The sequence below is a fragment of the Natator depressus genome, chromosome 23 (genome assembly GCF_965152275.1).
Source record: "Natator depressus isolate rNatDep1 chromosome 23, rNatDep2.hap1, whole genome shotgun sequence".
Lineage (NCBI taxonomy): Eukaryota > Metazoa > Chordata > Testudines > Cheloniidae > Natator > Natator depressus.
Genome location: NC_134256.1, coordinates 7,231,166 through 7,248,963, shown reverse-complemented (window position 1 = coordinate 7,248,963; position 17,798 = coordinate 7,231,166).

Below are 17,798 nucleotides of genomic sequence, written 5' to 3'. Positions count from 1 at the left end.
TGCCAGGTCAGAGGTACATTCTCTAGCTGCAGCCATGCCAACCCCGCCTGCCCTCCAAGAGGCACGCTGGCTTTGCTGGTTTGTTGTGTTGGCTCTGCGGGGCTGGCAGGAGTCCAAGGCAGTGCAGTCAGCGGATGTGATTGCCTGAGGAGACCGGGCCTCTCTTGCCGTGAGCAGAGCTGTGTTCAGAGTACCCACGGGTGGGTAACAGGTGGGATGAGCCCTGCCCTGGCCTCTCTGCTGCTCCGTTTGAACCAAGGCAATTGGTTAGGGGCTGTGCTGCCCCTTGGACGCTGGTCGCTCTCCTTGATTGCCGAGCGGTTTGATCACAGCCATCTGCGGGGCAGATGCATTGGCCTGCTTTAGGGACACTGGCTTGAGCATAAGCCTAACAGTGGTGTGTGGAAGGTGACTTCTGAGGAGCTTGGCTGCAGCTGCTGGCCTCTGTTATTTCAGCACCGGGTTGCTGCTTGTGAGACGGGTGGGCAGCCTGCCCCTGCATTGCCACTGTGGCCTGAAGCTCCATGCTGTGACGGCCTCATTCCCACCCCCACCCATGCCTGTCTCCCCTGCAAGCCCACTGTTGGCGTTCGGTGCTCAGTGGGCTGCTGAGTGCAGCTGCCTTTGCCAAGGGAATGTGGAGGAGAGGGCATTGTTTTAGCTGCTGATTCAATTCATAGCCTTGGTGCTGGGGCCCAGGTCTTCTGCCATTATTAAATGAGACCTTTGCCCTTGGCAGATGGCCTGCTGTGCTGAGCCAGGGAAGCAGCTAGCTGCTGCTGCTTCCCATGCATCCCGGACCCCTAGCCAGGCTCCAGGCGTCTAGCGCACATGCCTGAAAGAACATAAATTGAAAAATATAGAAAATACAGTTCTGCCCCCACAGGCATCCCTCTGAAGAGCCGACGTCCCAGGGGGCAGATCTCAGGACTGTGGAGCCCTGGAGAACGTGCCATTCACATCATGCTCAGGGAGGTTGTTTGAAGAGGGAGATGCCATTTTGGAGGCTGGCATGTCAAACGTCAACTCACCCCACATCTGCAGCAGTGAATGGAGCTGGAAAAGGCACTAACTTGCAGGGAAGCCCTTGAGTATCTGCACCAGGGCAAAGGGTCCTGCAGGAGGGGCTCGGAGGAGCTGTCTCTTGTCCTCAGATGCACCCACAGCAGCGGGCAGGCATGTGCTCATGCTGCTTTTCTCTCAGCCATGCCCAGAAGCTCTGTGGGCTTCAGAGCAGCTCTAATGCCCCTGATTGGGGAAACTGAGCCCTTGCCAGCCAAAGGAACACGAGTGCCATAGCACAGGCAGTCTGGGGCGCAGCTGGACCTGTGGCCTCTGCTCTCTGCGGCAGGAATCCTGGCTCAGAAGCTTCTTGATCCATTTTCGTTGCCCAAGTGGAGGGACTGGTGCCTTTGCTAATCCCAGGGGAGTTTAGGACTGTCACTCCTCAGTTAAAGCTGGCCGGGCTACAGAGCTGGAGTGACTTGTCGAAGGCTCTAGGAGGAGACACTGGTGAAGCTGGGCCAGAGCCCATGTGCTCTAGAAAACACTTCCTCTTGCTGCATTTCCTAACAGGAAATAATTGCCAGATTCCCAGCTTTGGCCTATTTGCCTCACCCTCCACCCCGCAAGCTCCCTGCCTTCACCTGTCAGGCCATGTTGCCCTGCTCTCCTTTCCAAATGTAACCTCTCATCCCACTGTCAACCTCTGCCTCTGTTCCCATGCCCCTCTTCATGTGGTCTCCCATGCTGCCCTCCTGTGCTCAGGAAGAGCCGCCCATCATGCACAGTGCTGTTGCCTTAATCTAGAATCCCAGAAATGCTGGTCTGGAACAGACCCCAAGAGATCAAATCCAGCCCCCCTGCGCTGTCAGGGATGGTCTAGGCGTAGGCCTAGACCATCCCTGACAGAGGTTTGTCCAACCTGGTCTTAACCTCCAGTGACAGGGATTCCCCAGCCTCCCACGGAGGCCTTATCTACCCTTAGAGTTAAGTCTTCCATAATATCAAACCTAAAGCTCCCTTGCTGTAGCATAAGCCCATTACTTGTCCTACCTTCAGTGGACGTGGAGAACAATTGATCCCTGTCCTCTTTATAACAACCCTGAACGTATCTGAAGACTCTTCTCAGGTCCCCTTTCAGTCTTTTCTCAACACTAAACATGCCCAGGTTTTCACCTCTCCTCACTGCTCAGGTTTTCTAAACCTTTTGTCATTTTTGTTGCTCTCCTCTGGACTCTCTCCAGTTTGTTCACATCTTTCCTGAAGTGAGGCGCAGAGAACTGGACCCAGTCCTCCGGTGGAGGCCCCACCAGTGCCTAGCACACGGTTTCTCAAATGCTGCCATCAGGGGCTCTTCTTGCAGTCACAGCTGTGTTGGGCTACCCCCCCCAAGGGTACCTGACATATTGGGGTCCACTGAGCCTGCCTGTTCTACCGGCCTAGGCTCCCTTACACTGTCCTGCTGAGCCAGGCCCTCAAGCCTCCTCCAGCTCACACACAGCTAGGGACGCGCTCCAGCTGCAGAAAGACACAGACATTGAAATCAGCTCTGCATGGAAAGATTCAGCTAGGGATTTGCCCAGCACTTAAGTGCACACCCCCTCTGGGGTGCAAACCCCAAATTGTATTGTCTTGCACTGCACAGAAACCTGTACATCATGAAATTTGCCACGCCCCTCAGTGCAGAGGATCCGCACAGCGTTTTGCCCCCCGTTATGAATTCCACAAACTGGTTTTAGAGAAAACAAAAACAAGTTTATTATCTACAAAAGAGAGATTTTAAGTGATTATAAGGGATAGCAAAGAGATCAAAGCAGATTACTGAAACAAACACACAAACTAAGCCTAATACACTAAAACTGGTTGCAAGTAGTAATTTCTCACCCTCAATGTTGTTGTTTTTAGGCATTTCTTTCACAGGCCAGACACCTTTTCTAGCCTGGGCTCAGCTCTTCTCCCCCACCCCCCCCTTTCATCTTTGTTTCTTAGATGTTTCCAGCAGTCATCCTGGGCAGGGATTCAGTGAAGAATAAACCATGATGATCTTACTCCCTGGCCTTAAATAGGGTTTACGTATGGCAGCAATCCTTTTGTCTTTTAGTATCATAGTGGTAGCCCTGTTAGTCTGTATCCACAAAAATAACGAGGAGTCTGGTGCACCTTAAAGACTAACAGATTTATTTGGGCGTAAGCTTTCGTGGGTAAAAAACCCACTTCTTCAGATGCATGGAGTGAAAATTACAGAAACGGGCATAAATATATATTGGCATATGAAGAGAAGAGAGTTACCTTACAAGTGGAGAACCAATGGTGAAGGCCAATTCAGTCAGGGTGGATGTGGTCCACTCCCAATAATTGATGAGGAGATGTCAATCCCAAAAGAAGGAAAATTGGTTTTGTAGTGAGCCAACCCACTCCCAGTCCCTATTCAAGCCCAAATTGATGGTGTTAAGTTTGCAAATGAATTGTAGCTCAGCAGTTTCTCTTTGAAGTCTGTTTTGGAATTTTTTTTATTTTATTTTATTTTTTTAAGAATGGCTACTTTTAAATCTATTGAGTGTCCAGGGAGATTGAAGTGTTCTTCTGGCTTTTGTATGTTACCATTCCTGATGTCCAGTTTGTGTCCATTTATCCTTTTACGTAGAGACTGTCCAGTTTGGCCAATGTACATGGCAGAGGGGCATTGCTAACATATATCACATTAGTAGATGTGCAGGTGAACGAGCGTCTGATGATGTGGCTGGGTCCTTTGATGGTGTCGCTAGAGTAGATATGGGGACAGAGTAGGCAACGAGGTTTGTTACAGGGATAGGTTCCTGGGTTAGTGTTTCTGTGGTGTGGTGTGTAGTTGCTGGTGAGTATCTGCTTCAGGTTGGGGGGCTGTCTGTAAGCGAGGACTGGCCTGACTCCCGAGGTCTGTGAGAGCGAGGGATCGTTTTCCAGGATAGGTTGTAGATCGTTGATGTGCTGGAGAGGTTTTAGCTGGGGGCTGTACGTGATGACCAGTGGTGTTCTGTTGTTTTCCTTGTTGGGCCTGTCCTGTAGTAGGTGACTTCTGGGTACCTGTCTTGCTCTGTCAGTCTGTCTCCTCACTTCCCCAGGTTAATAACACACACAAGCCAGTGGGAGAACGCTTCAATCTCCCTGGACATTCTATAACCCATTTAAAAGTAGCCATACTTGAACAAAAAACTTCAAAAACAGACTTGAAAGAGAAACTGCAGAACTAAAATTTATTTGCAAATTTAATGCCATTAATTTGGGTTTGAATAGGGAGTAGGAGTGGCTGGCTCACCACAAAAGCAACTTTCCCTCTCCTAGCATTGACACCACCTCATCAATTATTGGGAGTGGACTACATCCACCCTGATTGAATTGGCCCTGCCAACACTGGTTCTCCACTTGTTAGGTAACTCTCTTCTCTTCAAGTGTCAGTATAATAATGCCTGCATCTGTAATTTTCACTCCATGCATCTGAAAAAGTGGTTTTTTTACCCATGAAAGCTTGTGCCCAAATAAATCTGTTTAGTCTTTAAAATGCCACCAGACTCCTCATTTTTGTGGATACAGACTAACACTGCTACCCCCTGATACAAGAGCTATATACAGTAGGGGCATGACATCAGTGGGGGTTCTCCTGTCTCCCCCCCCCAAAGAGACACTGAAAAACACCTGGAAGCAAGAACTGAACTGTGGGGGAGAAGGGTTGAACCCAGGCTGAGAGGGCGTCCAGTCTGTGAGTGGAAATATCTGAAGTCTCCAGCTGCAGGCCAGTGCAGCTGCCTTTTAAGACTTTGTGTAATCTGCCAGCAACACTATCCAGGGTCAGAAATGACTATCTGTAACCAATTTCTTTAGTGAAACAAGCTTAGCTTGTGTGTTTTGTTTGCTTAGTAATCTCTTTAACCACTTTAAAATCTACCTTTTGTAGTTGTTAAATTTATTTCTCATTTATAATGTGACCCAGTTTGTGCAATTCATAATCGGGGGTGGGGGGGAATAAGAGGCTGTGCATACCTTCCTCTACATTGAGGATTTCATAATATACCTTTGGGTCTGCACCTCCAGGGGAGGTGGATACCTGAGGGCTGGGGCAAGTCCCTTAACCTGAGCCTTCCTGGAACTGATCTCGGTGTCTGTTTTGTTCTGCAGTTGGGTGTGGCCCTGCCTGTGTGCGCTGAAGGAGGCTTAATAGCCTCGCTCACCAAGACACGTAAAAAGGGTGCCCAGGCTCAGCACACCAGGTGGCTTCCTAAGGGGGGCAACCTCTCTCTCTCTCTCTCTCTCCCTCCCCCTTCTCCCAACTATCTGTTGTCCCAGGCAGCTAGCTAGTTTGCCTATATCTAGACCCGCCTCTGAATGGGAGGAGGTGGTATTCAGAGGGTAATTGGTGGATTGGATAGGACAGAGGAAGTGCGGAGGGAAAGGGGGCAGGAGCTGGCGGATGGATATGGCAGAAGGGGAGAGGGAAGGAGCTGGGGGTGGATAGGGCAGAGGAGCAGGAGCTGGGGGTGAATGAGCGGGAGGGGGCAGAAGCCGGGGCACGTGGTGGAGGACAGAAGCAGGCTCCAGAGGAGACAAGGATCGCGGGCCTGTGCTCACTGCTGGGGGTGCAAGCCAGGGCCTTAGGCTCCCCAGGGCTCTGCTCTCAATAAGCAGCTGTGCCGAAGCACAGGGCTGTACAAGGGGCCGAGTCAAGGCTCCCCGGTTCACTGTCGGCTTGGCACTTCCCATCAGCTGGGAGCGGGGCTGTGCTACCCAGCGCTGGCGAGGCCGTTCCCTGGCTGAGCTACGAGGTGGAGAAACCTGTGCTGTAATGCTGCGCCGGGGAGCTGGAGACGGAAGGGCCCAACCCTGGCCCCAGGGCAGTAGTGAGGTTAGCCAGGCAGCCTACATGCTGCCATTTCCTGGTCTTCTAGAGCTGAACTGCACAACCCTCATGTTCCCCTTCATCTCAGGGCGCAGAGCTTCCCTGTTGCTAAACGTGGGGTTCTCACACCTTGGATGCAGCCCTTGCCTTGCAATGGGTCCCTGTTGGGGTGGGGTTCAGAGAAGAGGAGGTTTTGGAACAAATTGATTAAACTAAACAGTAATAAGTCTCCAGGACCTGATGGTATCACCCAAGAGTTCTGAAGGACCTCAAATGTGAAATTGTAGGACTACTAACTGTCGTCTCCAACCTCTCATTTAAATCAGCTACTCTACCAAATGACTGGGGGATAGTTAATGTAATGCCAATTTTTAAAACGGGCTCCAGAGGTGATCCCGGCAACTACAGGCCAGTAAGCCTCACTTCAGTACTGGGCAAATTGGTTGAAACTATTCTAAAGAACAAAGTTGTCAGACACATAGATGAACATAATTTGTTGGGAAATAGCCAACGTGGTTTTTGTAAAGGGAAAGCATGCCTCACCAATCTACTAGAATTCTTTGAGGGGGTAAACAAGCGGGCAGACAAAGGAGATCCAACAGATATAGTGTATTTAGATTTTCAGAAAGCCTTGACAAGGTCCCTCACCAAAGGCTCTTAAGCAAAATAAGCAGTCATGGGATAAGAGAGAAGGTGCTCTCATAGATTGGTAACTGGTTAAAAGATAGGAAACAAAGGGTAGCAATAAATGGTCAGTTTTCAGAATGGAGAAAGGTAACTAGTGGTGTCCCCCAGGGGTCTGTACTGGACCCAGTCCTATTTAACATATTCATAAACGATATGGAAAAAGGCATAAACAGTTAGGTGGCAAAATTTGCAGATGATACAAAACTACTCAAGATAGTGATGTCCCAGGCAGACTGTGAAGAGCTACAAAAGGATCTCTCAAAACTGTGTGACTGAGCAACAAAATGGCAGATGAAATTTAATGTTGATAAATGCAAAGTAATGCACATTGGAAAACATAATCCTAACTATATATATACAGTGATGGGGTCCAATTTAGCTGTTACCACTCAAAGAGATCTTGGAGTCATTGTGGATGGTTCTCTGAAAATATCCACTCAATGTGCAGCGGCAGTCAAAAAAAGCAAACAGAATGTTGGGAATCATTAAGAAAGAGATAGATAATAAGACAGAAAATATCATATTGCCTCTATATAAATCCATGGTATGCCCACACCTTGAATACTGCGTGCAGATGGGGTCGCCCCATCTCAAAAAAGATATTTTGGAATTGGAAAAGGTTCAGAAAAGGGCAACAAAAATGATTAGGGGTATAGAACAGCTTCCGTATGAGGAGAGATTAATAAGACTGGGACTTTTCAGCTTGGAAAAGAGGCAACTAAGGGAGGATATGATAGAGGTCTATAAAATCATGAGTGGTATAGAGAAAGTAAATAAGGAAGTGTTGCTTCAAGTCATAGCTGTAGAAGCTATCGGAAGCCTGCATCCCAAGAAAGGGGAAAAAATTCATCGGCAGGAGTTGCAGACCAAGCTGGATGAGCAAGCATCTCAGAGAGGTGATTAAGAAAAAGCAGAAAGCCTACAGGGAGTGGAAGATGGGAGGGATCAGCAAGGAAAGCTATCTTATTGAGGTCAGAAATGAGTGAGAAAGGCTAAAAGTCAAGTAGAGTTGGACCTTGCAAAGGGAATTAAAACCAATAGTAAAAGGTTCTATAGCCATATAAGAAGAAAACAAAGAAAGAAGAAGTGGGACTGCTAAACACTGAGGATGGGGTGGAGGTGAAGGATAATCTAGGTATGGCCCAATATCTAAACAAATACTTTGCCTCAGTCTTTAATGAGGAGCTTAGGGATAATGGTAGCATGACAAATGGGAATGAGGATATGGAGGTAGATATTACCATATCTGAGGTAGAAGCCAAACTTGAACAGCTTAATGGGACTAAATCAGGGGGCCCAGATAATTTTCATCCAAGAATATTAAAGGAATTGGCACATGAAATTGCAAGCCCATTAGCAAGAATTTTTAATGAATCTGTAAACTCAGGGGTTGTACCGTATGACTGGAGAATTGCTAACATAGTTCCTATTTTTAAGAAAGGGAAAAAAATGTGATCCGGGTAACTACAGGCCTGTTATTTTGACATCTGTAGTATGCAAGGTCCTGGAAAAAATTTTGAAGGAGAAAGTAGTTAAGGACATTGAGGTCAATGGTAAATGGGACAAAATACAACATGGTTTTACAAAAGGTAGATCGTGCCAAACCAACCTGATCTCCTTCTTTGAGAAAGTAACAGATTTTTTAGACAAAGGAAACGCAGTGGACCTAATTTACCTAGATTTCAGTAAGGCGTTTGATACGGTACCACATGGGGAATTATTAGTTAAATTGGGAAAGATGGGGATCAATATGAACATTGAAAGGTGGATAAGGAACTGGTTAAAGGGGAGATTACAGCGGGTCATACTGAAAGGTGAACTGTCAGGCTGGAGGGAGGTTACCAGTGGAGTTCCTCAGGGATTGGTTTTGGGATCAATTTTATTTAATCTTTTTATTACTGACCTCGGCACAAAAAGCAGGAATGTGCCAATAAAGTTTTCGGATGATACAAAGCTGGGAGGTATTGCCAATTTAGAGAAGGACCGGGATATCATACAGGAGGATCTGGATGACCTTGTAAACTGGAGTAATAGTAATAGGATGAAATGTAATAGTGAGAAGTGTAAGGTCATGCATTTAGGGATTAATAACAAGAATTTTAGTTATAAGCTGGGGACGCATCAATTAGAAGTAATGGAGGAGGAGAAGGACCTTGGAGTATTGGTTGACCACAGGATGACTATGAGCCGCCAATGTGATATGGCCGTGAAAAAAGCTAATGCGGTCTTGGGATGCATCGGGCGAGGTATTTCCAGTAGAGATAAGGAGGTGTTAGTACCGTTATACAAGGCACTGGTGAGACCTCATCTGGAATACTGTGTGCAGTTCTGGTCTCCCATGTTTAAGAAGGATGAATTCAAACTGGAACAGGTACAGAGAAGGGCTACTAGGATGATCCGAGGAATGGAAAACCTGTCTTATGAAAGGAGACTCAAGGATCTTGGCTTGTTTAGCCTAACCAAAAGAAGGCTGAGGGGAGATATGATTGCTCTCTATAAATATATCAGAGGGATAAATACCGGGGGGGGAGAGGAATTCTTTCAGCTCAGTACCAATGTGGACACAAGAACAAATGGATATAAACTGGCCGTCGGGAAGTTTAGACTTGAAATTAGATGAAGGTTTCTAACCATCAGAGGAGTGAAGTTCTGGAATAGCCTTCCAAGGGAAGCAGTGGGGGCAAAAGACCTATCTGGCTTCAAGATTAAACTCGATAAGTTTATGGAGGAGATGGTATGATGGGTTAACATGATTTTGGCAATTAATTGATCTTTAACTATTCATGGTAAATAGGCCCAATGGCCTGTGATGGGATGTTAGATGGGGTGGGATATGAGTTACTACAGAGAATTCTTTCCTGGGTATCTGGCTGGTGAATCTTGCCCACATGCTCAGGGTTCAGCTGATCGCCATATTTGGGGTCGGGAAGGAATTTTCCTCCAGGGCAGATTGGAAGAGGCCCTGGTGGTTTTTCACCTTCCTTTGTTGCATGGGGCACGGGTCACTTGCTGGAGGATTCTCTGCACCTAGAAGTCTTTAAACCATGATTTGAGTACTTCAACAGCTCAGACATAGGTGAGAGGTTTATTGCAGGAGTGGGTGGGTGAGATTCTGTGGCCTGCATTGTGCAGGAGGTCAGGCTAGATGATCATAATGGTCCCTTCTGACCTTAATATCTATGAGTCTTTGAGTCATAATACAAGAACAAGAGGCCACCAAATGAAATTAATAGGTAGCAGGTTTAAAACAAACACAACGAAGTATTTTTTCCACACAACGCAACCTCAGGTACTCCTTGCCAAAGAGTGTTGTGAAGACCAATACTATCACGGGGTTCAAAAGGGAGCTAGCTAGGTTCATGGAAGATAGGGCCATCAATGGCTATTAGCTAGGATGGGCGGGAATGATGTCCCTAGCCTCTGTTTGCCAGAAGCTGGGATTGGGTGACAGGGCATGGATCACTTGATGATAACCTGTCTGTTCATTCCCTTTGGGGCACCTGCCATAGGCCACTGTCAGAGGACAGGATACTGGGCTTGATGGACCTTTGGTCTGACCCAGTATGGCCATTCTTATGTTCTTATTGTAAGGCTGGATGTGACCTTTCTGATCCAGTCCGACCCCCTGAGAGCACGGGCCTGAGAACTGCCCCACAAGAATTCCTGGAGCAGAGCTTTAGAAAAAATCTTGTCCTTCAACCTTGATTTGTTGCTGCTGATGGAGAATCCACCATGACCCTTGGCAACCTTTTCCAACGGTTAAATACCCTCATCAGGAAAAAATTAGGCCTTATTTCCAGCCTGAACTTGTCTAACTCCAGCTTCCATTGGACCGTGTTAGACCTTTTGCTGCTAGACTGAAGAGCCTGTTATTAAATATTTGTTCCCCAGCTAGGTACTGAGACTGTGATCAAGTCACCCCTGAAATCAAGTCTCTTTGTCAAGGTTGAGCTCTTTGAGTCTCTCACTCTAAGGCAGGTTTTCTAATCCTTTAATCGTTCTCATGACTCTTCCCTGACCCCACTCTGATTTATCAACATGCTTCTTGAATTGCGGGCACCAGAACTGGACCCAGGATTCCAGCAGTGATTGGACCAGTGCCAAATATAGAGGTAAAATCACCTCTCTGCTCCTACTTGAGTCCCCTGTTTACGCATCCCAGGGCCGTTAGCTCTTTTGGCCACAATATCACACTGGGAGCTCACGTTCAGCTGATTCTCCACCATCACCCCCAAATTTCTTTCAGAATCACTGCTTCCCAGAATAGGCTCCCGCATCCTGTAGGTTTGGCTGATATTCTTTGTTCCTAGATGTATACGTTTGGAGTTGGGGTTTGCGGATGGGTCCCTGATGGAAGGGGGCGGGGGGAGTCTTGCTAATTCTTTAGAGACTCGAGCAGTTCTTGGTGTAGCTCACGCAGCCTCAACTCCAAGAGTCAGGGGATCACAGCAGAACCTCATTGAAAAGAAAAGTATCCTGCATCCCTGATTCTGGAGAAGCTGGAAAATGTCACATGATCATGGCACTAATGCTCAGAAAGCAAAGAACCAGGCCACGTGTGAATTACTGGTGAAAAAAATCTCTAAATTTTTAAGCCAGCCTCATGATTTGTGGGACCTGATTCATGATTTTTGAACTCTTGAGCTCGGTGATACTGGCTTATGGCTTGTCTACACTGGCATTTTCAGCGCTGCAACTTCCTTGCTCAGGAGGTGGTCTCCCAGCGCTCCCAGCATAGACTAGCCCTTAGGATGCGTCACTGCTGAGGGTGTTGAGGGGGGAAGGTTTTTCTAGTAGAGATGGGGTTCCATCACTTTTTGGGGAGGCAGGGTCAGGAGTGGCTTACCACTGGGGAGCAGGAGGTGGCTACTGTGGGCAGGGCTAGTAGCCCAGATTGGAGGGCTGCTAGGGGACAGGGTCACTAGCTCAGGTTTGGAGGGTTGCTGGGGGGCAGGAGAGGGGGTCTATTGGGGGACGGGGACAGAGCCAACAGCCCAGGCTGGTGGGGGGCAGGGCCGGCAGCCCAAGTTGGGGGTTGCTGAGGGGGGACTGTTGGGGTGGGGCTGGCAGCCCAGCTGGACGGCCAAACGGGAGACCGCTGGGGGATGCCGGGGGGCGGGAGGACAGGTGCTGCGGAAGTCCTGGCGGCCCCCAGCGCCGCCCTCAGGGTCCGGGTCCCCACGCTGGGTGTGACCAAGAGGCCCCGCCCACTCTGCCCCGAGTCCCGCCCCCGCACATGTCTCCGCGTTCTCTCCACGCCCCTCACGTGGACAGGGACCAGGCTCCGCTTCCGCACGTGGCGCCGGGGCCGCGCCGCTCGCCCCGCCCCCTGGGCGGCGGAGGCGCCAATTGGTTGCCGGCGCTGTCAGTGCGGTCGAGGGGTGGGGTTACCGCTGAGTCTTTGTGTCTGAGTGTGTGCGGCGGAAGAATCGGGGCGAGAGGCAGGTACTGACCCCGCGGCTACTCTAAACCCCCTCGGGCCCCCCCAGCTCTTCTGCCCCCAACCCCCCTAGGCCTCCTGAACCCCCTCGGCCCCCCCAGCCCCCCGAACTCTCCTGTCCCCCAGTTCTGCGCCCCCTAGGCCCCCCGAACTCCCCCGTGTCCCCCCAGTCCTCCGCCTCCAACCCCCCTAGGCTCCTCGAACTCTCCTGTCCCCCAGTCCTCCGCCCCTAGGCCCCCCGAACTCCCCCGGGCCCCCCCAGTCCTCCGTTCCTAAGTCCCCTGAACTCCCCCACCCTGCCCCAGTTCTCCGCCCCAACCCCCCCTAGGTCCCCCGAACACTCCTGCCCCACCCCAGTCCTCCATTCCCTAGGCCCCCTGAACACCCACAGACCCCCCAGTCCTCTTCCCCCAACCTCCCTAGGCCCCTGAACTCTCCTGCCCCCCCAGTTCTCTGCCCCCAACCCCTCTACGCTTCCCGAACTCCCCTGGGACCCCTAGTCCTCCACCCCCAACTCCCCTATGCCCCCCAGGACCCTCAGTCTTCCACCCCCAACCCCCTAGGCTCCCTGAACTCCTCCAGGGCCCCTAGTCCTAATCCCCTGGGCCCCCCTCTGTCCCCAACCCCCCAAGGCCCCTGAACTCCCCTGACTCCCCCCCCAGTTCCCTGCCGCCAACCCCCCAGGCTCCCCCCCCCGTCCTTGGCCCCCAACCCCCTGGTACACCCCAGTCCTCTGCCCCTAAACTCCCCCTGCTGCCCCCTAGTACTCTGCCCCAATCCTCTGGGATCCCCCCAGTCCTCTGTCCCCCCAAACTCCCCCAAGGTGAGAGGCTGATATTGGCCACCTTGCCCCCGGGACCCCCCCCCAATTCCCTGCCCCCTGGGATCCCCAACCCCCCCCCAATCCTCTGCCACCCAAACCCCCTGTGCTCCCCCCGAGACGAGAGGTAAGTATTGACCACCTTGCCTCCCGGGACCCCCCCCCCCCAGTTCTCTGTCTCCAACTCCCCTGGGCTCCCTTTAGCTTCCCTTAACTCCCTGCCCTCCCAATCATCTGCACCCAACCCCCCTGGGCCCTCCCACACGGGGGGCCTCCCCATTCCTCTGCCCCCTGACCTCCTGGGTCCCCCTGAACTCCCTTGGGGTGAGAGGCAGGTATTGGCCCCCCTGAACTTCCCTGGGGCCCCCCCCCCCTCTTCAACCCACCTGGGCTCTCCTGAACTCACCTGGGACGAGAGGCATGTATTGGCCCCCTGGGACCCCCAATCCTCCACCCCCACATACCCACTGGGTCCCCTGAATTCTCCCAGGGTGAGGGGCAGGTACTGGCCACCCTGCCCCCTGGGGCCCCTCAATCCTCTTCCCCCAAACCCCTTGGGCCCGCCTGAATTCTCCTGGGGTGAGAGGCAGGTACGCATGCCCCGTCCTCCTCCCCAGCAACCACCCTAGTCCCCTGGAACGCCCCCAAACCTCCAACACCCCTGGCCTCCGAATTCCGCTGGGGTGAGAAGCAGATACTGGCCCCCTAGGGACCTCCCTGTTCCCCAGGGAACCCCTGACCCTCCTGAAACCCCCACAAATCTGCCAACCCCCTGCCCCCCTGAACTTCCCTGGGGAAAAAGGCAGTTATTGGGCCCCTGGGACTCCCCTGACTGCTCCTAGCCCCCAACTCTGCCTGGAATCTCCCTAATCCCTCCCTGTCAAAACCTGATTCCCCCCGGAATCCTGGCCTGGTTCTTGGGGAACTCTAGTCCCCCTGAGCGAGCAATAGATGCCAGAGTGCCCTGGGTAATTCTCCTCTTCCCCACCCCCCCATCCCAACACCTGTTCTGCTGCTTGGGTTCCTCCTGGGATGGGGCTCTCCCTGGATGTGGAGGCGGGGTACTCAGGATGAGGGTGCATGTGTGGGGGATGCCCTCTCAATGTGTGGGGGATGCCCTGGGTTATGGGTTGGAGGGCTCAGGATGTTGGTGTCCCCTGGGATATGGGGATGTTGGGGGACATTTTAGGAATGACACTTGCTGCTTTATGGGGAGTGTGGGTGGCAGGGGTTATCTGCTGTGGGGCCATTGGAAGCTGGCCTGAGGCTATTGCAGGGTGGATCGCAGGTCATGGGGTTGTTGCTTTGTTCAGTTTGGAGCCGGACGCGCGGCACCCATTGGCAGGTCGAAACGCCCTTTGTGGTGCGTGGGGCTGAGCTGTGGGGTGGGTGAGCAAGGGAGCGGACCCTCCCCGTGGGGGTTGTCTGAGGCCCACACTTCCAGGGCCCTGTCCAATGCAGGGCTGCCTGCATGGTGCAGAGAAGCTTCACCCCCATTCACGCACCAGTCCGAAGGCAGCTCAGCCTCCGTTACTGAGTCCTGGGGGTGCTATGGCCACCGGTTAGCCATGGCTCCGACCGGTGGGGGTGAGGGCAGTGGAGCTGGGGGGGGGTGTCAGATTCCCCCCCCCCCCCCCACTGTAAAACGGTGGAAGGATTTCTGCCTCGTGGGTGGGGGAGGGCGTGCTGGTTGCCTTTCCAGAGGGACTATGTGTCGTGCAGCGTAACCCAGGCCCTGCAGCCCCTGGGTGATTCTGCAGAGTACAGCCAAGGGCCCAGCTCAGCTAGGGACCCGCTGCCAGGAAAGGTGCCCTCCCCCTGCTCCTGGGGCGCTCTGCACCGGCCAGGTTGTGCTGTGCGGGGGGTACAGGCTGTGCCATGGCTGCTCCAGTGCAGGGAGAGTGAGGGCCTGGGGCCTGGCTGAATTCCTGGCCCACCTCCTGCTGTCGATCTGGGTGTTCTCGGGGCAGCCATTGTGTGTCCCAAGCCAGGGCCCAGGAGTCCCTGCTGGGGTTCAGTCTCGGCCTGGCTGGGACCCTTGAGGAGTGACTTGTGGGGGAGGCAGATTCCTCCGGGGAACAACCCAGCTTGTGGCTGGGAAAAGTGTGTCCTGGGAGCGGTGATGAGTTGAACGCCAAACACCCCTCGGCCAGCGGAAATCCGAGGCACCTGCTGGACACCTCAGTGCCTCTGAGGTGTTGGTGGGCACAGGTGTGGAGGGCAGGCTGGTGGGGCCGGGAGGAGGCCTGTGCCAGCTCAGTACCAGGCCATGAGACTGCAACCCCCCCCAGCCCTGAGCTCACTGTGCGGTCTGTATAGCCACCCCTCAGCAGGTGCTAGGCTGGAGACGCTCTGGGAGCTGGCTATTAGTACGGCTGATGTGCTGGGGACTACGATGGATGACTGTCCACCAGGGACCTTCTGCTGGGAGGAGGAAGGTGCAGCTCCGGGGAAATCCGGCCTTTGCCTGTTGGGGTTGGAGGGCTTTGGGCAAAGCCATGGGACGGGCTTTGCCCTGTCTGCACCATCCACTCTGCTAAGCAGTGTGCTCCTTTCTCCACGGCCCCAAGTCTCCCATGTGCTGCCAAGAGGCCGCTGGGAAGGACTGGGGACTGGGCAGTGGAGGGAGTTGTGTTGGCTCCTAGGCCATGGTTGTAGGTCTAGTCTTGGAGAGGGGTGTTATCTCCATTGTGCCACTTGTGTAGAGATGACTGGATACTTTGGGGGGGGGGCCTGCTCGCCCCTGGCGCGGCTGCTCTGTGGGAGCAATTGCCACTGGTTTGAGAGGACAGTGCAGTAGTTAATGTTGATGGGTTGTCGTTGGAGTCCAGACGCTCCCTGGAGCACGAGTTGTGGTGAAACTGGACAGCAGAGTTGGGGGAGCCTCTGCCTTTGCCATGACCACTAGCTCGTGCCCTAGACAGAGACAACCACCCGCGGAGGGGATGAAACTCGCTCGCCCAACCGAGTGGCAACCAAGCCCTTGCCACCAAGTCCAGCATTGCACAGCCTCTGGTCCAGGCCCCACCGTGCACTGGGCACTTCCTTCCCCAGGACTGGTGCCTAGAGGGCATTAGCCCAGGGACTGGGGCAGGATCCAAGAGCTGGGACAGTACCTGGGAGCCTTGCCTCCCAGTCCCGCCTTCTGCCCCGGGCTGTGCTGCTTCTCCAGGCTTTGCATTGGCTGTCTTTGGGGGGCCTGTGGCATTGGTTCCAGGGCAGCTCCCTGGAGGATGCTGCTGTTTGTGTTGCCTGCAGCTGGAGCCCCTGTCCCTGCCTCCCACAATCCTGTTTCCCTCCACAAGGACTGGGCAGCTCTGTTGCCCAGAGAGCCGGAGCTTCGCAGCCTGGCCTCCCCCAGACAGAATTCGAGGGCAGGGTGTGCCAGCGTTGGGGGCAGGAGTGCAGCCCTCTATGTCTGGGGAAGGTGAGAGCCATGGGACCCTTTGGAATAGCCTGGCTGCTGGCCTCTTGCTGCATGTGTCAGACAGGGTGGCTGCTCAGTGATGGGACGTACATAACACAGGTTGGATCCACACAGAACAGCGAGTGGGACTGAACAGCGAGCATGAAATCTGGGTGTGGTCAGGGCTTGAATGAACTAGTGACATTATGGAGGGGAGTGGTGGGGTTTGGTGGTTTCAGTGGGAGTTGGGGGGCTTGGACCCAGGACTCCTGTGTTCTGTTCCCAGCTCTGGGAGGGGATGGGGCCTAGCGCTGATCTCTGGCTCCTGGCTGGGACATGGGAAGCTGGAGGGTGGGTTTTCTCTCCCCACGGGGGCTATATGCGAAGCCCCAAGGCATCACCTGTGGAGCTCACAGCCCCTTTGAATTCCCTGGTGTCCATACACAGGGACCACCTGGGCCTCCTTGGTGGCGGCACTGAGATTCCTCCTGTCTGAAAGGTGCAGTACCTTGGAGTGGGGTGAAGGAGGAGCCTCCCCTACGTGTGGCTCAACCCTTCCTATGTGTGTCTCAACCCTTCCTATGTGGACAGAGCTGGGCCTTTCCATTGCACGGCTGCTATGCTCTCCAGACAGCTGGGGTTGGGTGGCTGGGAAGCCCCTGGAGAGTATTAAACAGGAAGCAGAAAGAAGCATCTTTGGGGAGTATGAGAGCTGTGTCTGAAACCGTGTCTAGCTGGGACTACAGGCTGGGAGCCTCACCCGGCTGGCCAGGGTGAACAGTCCCTTGGCTTGGCCCTGGAATACTTCCCAGCATGGGGAGGGGCAGTGACCCACAGGTTGGGTGGGGCGGGGAAGCGGAGCCAGGAGTAGGGATGGGTTGAGCAGGACAAGGGCTGTGATCTCCCTCCCCCAGCAGTGCCACTGAAGGGCTGGAGTGGGCACGGGGAGAGCTAGGCAGCCTGCAGGGTGGGCTGCAGGTGGCAGAGGTAGGCACGGGCTGTGGCATGATTGGAGGGCTCTGCAGCCCCCACCTCCTCAGGTGTCTCAATCCTCTGCCCCCCCCCCCAATCCCTTTTCTAAACTCCATTCCCCACAGCTATGGAGTTTGAACTGCCCCTGTCCACCCACAGCCCCCTCCCTGAGCAATCTGGACACCAAATCCCTTTCTGGGTGGTTTTCCCCTCCCCCTGTGCTGCAACCCGTTGTGGCCTTCCCCGGTCGCCCAGGGCTTGGGGCAGAGCCGACGAGGTAGCAGTGTGGCTTGGGGGAGGCAGGCTGGAGAGGTGGGTCTCTTCCCACATGGGCTGCTGTGATATGGGTTGAATACTGTTCCCCACCTCCCGTGGGGCTCTGATGGCGTTGCAGGAGCTTGGCTGTGGTGTGGCTGCTGGCCAGGTGGGGTGGGCTGCAGGGCAGGGGCTGTGGAGGGGGCAGCTGGCAGGGTGGGGGGGTGAGAGTGAGGGGGAGGGGTTCCCTGGGATGGCTGAGCCAGGCCAGAGCATGAGTGGCAAAGCAGGGTGCTGGGCCCAGGGCATGACAGGCTTCCTCTGCTGCTAGGATGGGGGCCTGGGG